The sequence below is a fragment of the Rhipicephalus sanguineus genome, chromosome 3 (genome assembly GCF_013339695.2).
Source record: "Rhipicephalus sanguineus isolate Rsan-2018 chromosome 3, BIME_Rsan_1.4, whole genome shotgun sequence".
NCBI classification, from domain to species: Eukaryota; Metazoa; Arthropoda; class Arachnida; order Ixodida; family Ixodidae; genus Rhipicephalus; species Rhipicephalus sanguineus.
In genome coordinates, this window is record NC_051178.1 from 24,614,243 (window position 1) to 24,619,598 (window position 5,356).

Here is a 5,356-nt window from a genome sequence, read left to right on the forward strand (position 1 = left end):
TTTTTACTTATTTGCAATTTCCGTAGGTGTTATACTCAATGACAATATAGCCGTAATATGAAGCGGACGCTGCGTTGGCCTTCTCTCCGGCCCTAGTATCTACTCCTGATGAAAATCTAACTGCGCATGCCCTCTCCTGCGCTGTCTCACACCTCTTATCATTCTCGATCTTTTGAATGTCGCGCGCTCTCCACTCAATATCAGGATCATCGACGTTTCTCGCTCCCAGTACACCGCCCAAGACGAGGTCGTAAAGCGGTCAGTCTAGATATTTCGCCATTTGCTGTCTAGTGTAATATGGTGTTGACACACAAATCTTAGCTTCATGATGATGCCTAATCGTGCTCTCGGCATGAGTCACAGAGCATGCTGTCCAAGATATACTTGTCCTTTATGCGTCCAACAACCACTAGCATTGCTGATTTTGAAGCAGGTGTTGTATATACCACCTCATTATCCCTTAGTGACCCTTGTCTCTTAGGCTGTCCAACTGCAGGTGCTCTGTGAAACTCAGTAACACATGCCACCCTCTCCTGCACTCGATATCGGCATTCTTCCACTGTATGCCCTATCCGTTTGGAACCACCTGCATCTCTCAGGCGGCACTACTAGTCCGGCAGTCAGCTGCATGGTGTCCGACATTGTCACAAAGGAAACACCTTATGGATGCTCTACACCCTAACAACGTGTACCGTGTTAGTGTAGAGTTATCGGTGCTCTATACTCTAAGAACGTGTGACGTGTAAATGTAGAGAACCTTATAGGTGCTCTGCACTATACACGTCACGGCACCGTGATCCTCTTCGGGTAATCATTTGACCCCTTTTGCAAGGTAAAAGCAGAAAGAGAGCACTTCTGCGGGAGTCACGATACTCTCGTGAAGCGCGTTTCGGTTGGCTTCCGTGATGAAGGCGCTGTCGTATGGGCTGTACATATCGCGTGTTTGCCGTTCAGCGCCGTCGTGACGCCTTGGCTCGCCGACGCAGCCGGACTGGGGCGGCGCCTCCGCCTCCTCTCTCTCTCTCCTCGGTCTTTTGGAATGCGTTGCGCTGGTCGCGCGGGTTGCGTGTGTTGTAGTTTTGTGCTCGTGCGAACATGTGCATCTTCGGTGGTGGTGACGCCAGGCTCCGTGCTCGAAGTGACGCTTGGAGGGTGGAATATTCATGGAGCTGCCGTCACGGACAACGTGCGCCTGTTAACGGTGAGTGTACTGCTTTCGTAGGTACTAATTATACAGCTTTAGCTGGGCGTCTGCAGCAGCTCTGCGGAAGTAGGCTGCCAGCCGTTTCCAATAGCAGCCTGCGTCCGCGCGGCTGTTGCGGATGCAACAGCTGCGCGGACGCAGGCTGTTATTGGTCAACTGTCGCCTAACGAGTTGACACCGCTATGCGCGTTGTTGTACTAGCTCCCATAAAATGAGCGATGCAAACAATTATCAAGAGTCATTGTTTGCTTACCCCACATTGTGTCTGCACTGCTGAAGGTGCTAGATCTCGCTTTCAGATGCCCTTGTGTCTACTTCATAGTAACATCTCCATCGACATTGAGTCTGCAGCATGCTTCCGCGAGTGGGAACGTGAAAAAAAAAAAGTCTGTGTACAGAACACTTAGACGCGCTATATATAGTGATTTTTGTTGGCCTAAATACGGTAGTTTAAGATGCACGCCTCGTCGATAAGGTGAAATCTCGAGACTTTCGACGGCGCACGTTGTTGGGGCCGCGGGCCGCCGTGCACTCCTTTCCCTCGTTTCTGTTTGCTGTTTTCGTCGTTTACCTACACTTGCGGTGACGTTTGACGTTATAACAGAATGGAGTCTGTGTACGTGACTGTGGGAGCTGTGTGCTGCAATTCCAGCATAACATCTCTGAACTCGATGTAGACGGCGTCCGCGCGCGCTGGGTGTCGTTCGGGCGTTCGTAGTCGCATGTGTTTATATGAGTATTTAAGGATGGGTTACGTTTGCAAAACACGCGGTCAGTAACCGGTCATGACATGCCCCTGACTGCCGGAGGATTCACTTCGGTGTTGGAATCTGCCGGCGCAAAGCCAGGCTTATTCTGAAAGCAAATATCGAAGCTATTTCTCAGAAAAGAGGCGCTTTGATTCGTGCATAGCCAGTGCCTATTGCGAAACGAAGTTCCCACCTTCTTTTACGTGAAAATTTCATTTCGTTGCGAAATTATTTAAAACGAAACACACGTGTCAGATTTGTGTACATGTGTGTAGAAGATACATGTGTGTTTAAATACAACTAATCAGTATGTCTGTGTGCTGTTTTTTCCCAGAATCCCGGATCACTCTTCCCGCCTCTTCATTCCAGTTAACAGCCACACTCGGGAAAACGAAGGTGCCGCTATGGTCTTGCATAGCCACTCGTTATGGGAAAATCAACAGCGGCGTTCACCTTGTCAACGAGGCAGTCGGTTTCACATTTCCTTTGGTTGGACAACACGACGTAAGAAAAGAGGTGAGTGGCACCCACGCAAAGGAGCCTAAACCAATTTCGTTTGTTGTTTAAAAGAGGCTCACATCATCTCGAGCTGCAAGTATGTCGCCAAGTGACGTGTTACAAAGTCTACTATTTGCCATTTGTGTTTTGTCATTTGCCATTTGTGCCATAACGGAAAAAAACTTGGTTCCTTACCAGGCCTGTTTGTATTTGTGGTTTTGTTGTGAGCCTTCATTATGTCTGTGTAAATCACTGTTTTTGTAGGTTTTGCAAACTCTTACTGCAATTCCGTTATCTCATCGTAATATCACGTTCTGCTTTCCAGATACCATTTTTCTTGGCTGCTCACGCAGAACAGGAGCGACAACATAGCAAGTCACAAGTCTGATGCCTCCAGCCGTCACCACTTTTTGATTTATTCATAATCATAAGGAATAAATATGGAAACATGATGCTGATTTCTGCAGTTTATTTTGCACCATATGACACCATGCACATCACTGTCACACATTTTAGTTGGTTATACTCATACAAGCATTTAGATAAGGAACACCTCGACGGGTTAATTGGAAATCACAGACCATCTTTTCACGCTTTCTAGATTACTCTGCTGGAAAAGGCGTGTTGTTTTGACGACTTTCATTAAAATTATGCTAATATTGAACTCTTCTTTTTTTGCAGTCGCTTCGCACAAGGTCTAAGTAATATTGGACTTACAGAAAATGTATACTTCATTATTTCCAATGGTAGTCTCGCAAAGGTAAAGCATGGGTCAATTGAGTAAATAGTTGTTGAGTCGCTTGACGCTTCGGTGTGTGTCATTTGACCCCCGTAGGAGTATTAGCGGTAAGGTTCGTCTCACTCCCTCATCAGCGTGTAATGTCATCCTTCGGATAAGAGTCCTTCGAATCTTCCTTGAGGGTCAGGGTACTCTCCTAGAGTGTGCCTGCTCTGACCTACCATGAGAGTCACTGTGACTTTCCAAAGAGAGTCGTACATGTGGCAAGCCAGAACTCTCCGAAAACAGTCACCTATACTCTGTTTTTTCTTAGAGTGTAAGTGCACCGCCGTAGGTCTTTGGTATTCTTCAATTTACTTCCATGACCGTTTCTCCTTCCGGCCTAACCATACTTATGTTTCCGAGCCCTGGAGGTTGTAAAATTGGTCTGCAGCATCCTCAAATTCATCTCGAGAATTTAACTTTCTTTCAGAAAAATCACTATTTGTTACCACAACAGGCTCAATACTGCTGTGTGACCATCTTGTCACGTACAAGTTGGAAACTTCTTCCTATGTTTGACATCTGCACCCATCTTTCGAAATAGTTCGCCCAGCGGCAAGAAAATTGCTTAGCCGTCTCAGAATCCCCAAGTTTCACGCTCCGAAATCTCTAAAGAAAAGCCAACGCGGTTAACGTGAATCCTTCAACGACAGCCCTTTTGGCTTTCTCGTAATCCGTGGAGTCACTAGCGGGCATCCTACATAATACATTTAAAGGGGCCCTGCAGCACAAATTAAGCATGTCGTTTTCATCGCTTCTTCTGGTGCTGCGAAATGCCGCGATATTGTTGCGCAAGTGGCAACGCCGAAAACGAATCCCTTATAATTTTATTTCACCAAACAAACTGCCTAGGTTTCGGACTACAGCGACACCCATCGGCTATTTTTATGGGAAGTGACGTTTGGTGATTTGGCAGTTACGACGAATGCCGTTCGTTTTTTATTAGCTTGACGCGTCAACTAGCATGTAATATCCATATGGTGGTAGCTAGGCCATATTACTGAGCGCTGGAACTATAACACCTCTTTTTATCATACCCAGGAATTCGGGACATCGCTTTTAGTTCACTTTTTTCACACCACGTGGCGTACGAATTTTCAACCTTCAAAATTCGCGCGATGAAGCTTGCCGTAATCGCGCGAATCGAGAAAACCACAATACACAAAAAAAGCACGACGACGATATCCGCTACAATCAGGCAGCGCGAACCTAAATCACCGAGTGATAACCGCAGCGCGTGCAACTAGCGGCCGGTTGGGCTGCTCGATCGTGAATCAGCAGTTCTGCTGCAATGAAACGGGGCATACTAGTCGCTCGGCTGTGCTTGATAACGACGAACTCTCGAATAGCGTGTTGCCCTTCTTCTCATCCCCTGCCTCTTCGATATATTTCGTCCGATTATATTGTTGCTGGCTCCCACGGGTTCCTAAAAGAAAGCAAGAACGTCCTTTAGCGCTGCTGTTTTTGTAATTGGAAAAAGCTAACTTCCAGAGAATAATACGAGTTCGCGAGGCAGCGATGACGATCACCGGTTTGAAATTGTGCAGACAGACGCTTCCCGTCCCTAATTTCAGTTGGCTTAAATTTATGAAATCAATATTTTGCGCTATTACGTGAAGATGTCTGGCCGTGTTATATTCGCTGCCACAGACATTTCTCTTTAAAGCTCAATAAGCAGCAGAAGTAAAGGAAGAATACCTCTGCAAGCGGAATATTATTCGATGATCTTCTTCAAAAGAATGGTTTTAATAAGGTCACTTTAGTTTCAACAGCGGGTTTTAGTTTTTAGGTAACATAATTAAAGACGTAGCACCGACTTCATTATGCTCATGACATCCTACCCAGGCCGCGTTTTCCTCTCGGCTATGTATTGGTGAAAGAGCGATGAAACAGAGTGGACTGATATAAGGTATCGTGAAACCCGCCTTCTTGTTTGGCTGCCTATGCTAGTCTGTTGTTAGGGTGCTCGACTGCTGACCAGCAGGTCGCGGGATCGAATCCCGGCCGCGGCGGCTGAATTTTCGATGGAGGCGAAAATGTTTGAGGCTCGTGTACTTAGATTTAGGTGCGCGTTAAAGAGCCCCAGGTGGTCGAAATTTCCGGAGCCCTCCACTACAGCGTCTA